Raw genomic sequence first — 559 nt, 5'->3', positions numbered from 1 at the left:
TGCAAGGCCCAGGAATTATTCAGATAATTTGCTATAGCAACCCAATTTACAACATTAAATTAATAGTTACAGTCCTAATGTATTTATTCATGCAATTCATGGCAACCAACAGATAAATGGAGAAACGGCTAGTAATTTTGCCTAACAAAGTAACCTCCCTCAGTGTATTATATTTTACATAATACCATCAGCATCCAAATTTTGTTGACACAAAAACAACATGCTGAGTGTCTGAAAGGGCTTATTTAGATTGTGAGGAAGTTTGTGGAGTTTTTGTTCCCCGGTTGGCTCTCGGGTTGGTCTTTTTGTGGAGTTGGCTCCCACTGTGGAGGGCAAATCTCACAGGATCGATGACACTGCCAGCACTGACTCTCAGCGTCGTTGTCAGGAAGCCTTGTAATTTTCATTGTAATCATACTGACGTCTATTTTTAAAATGCCCTTGTTTATCCCACTGCTGGTGCTTTTCATCCATCACCGTGGATGAAACAGAGCTCCTGCTAGCAATTTGTTCCCTAAACCATAAAGAAAAGTCATCATGACACAAAAGACAAAAACAA

This window comes from Syngnathus acus, chromosome 6 (assembly GCF_901709675.1).
Source record: "Syngnathus acus chromosome 6, fSynAcu1.2, whole genome shotgun sequence".
NCBI lineage: Eukaryota > Metazoa > Chordata > Actinopteri > Syngnathiformes > Syngnathidae > Syngnathus > Syngnathus acus.
The sequence above is the reverse complement of the archived record's forward strand: the minus strand, read 5'-3'. Positions refer to the sequence as shown.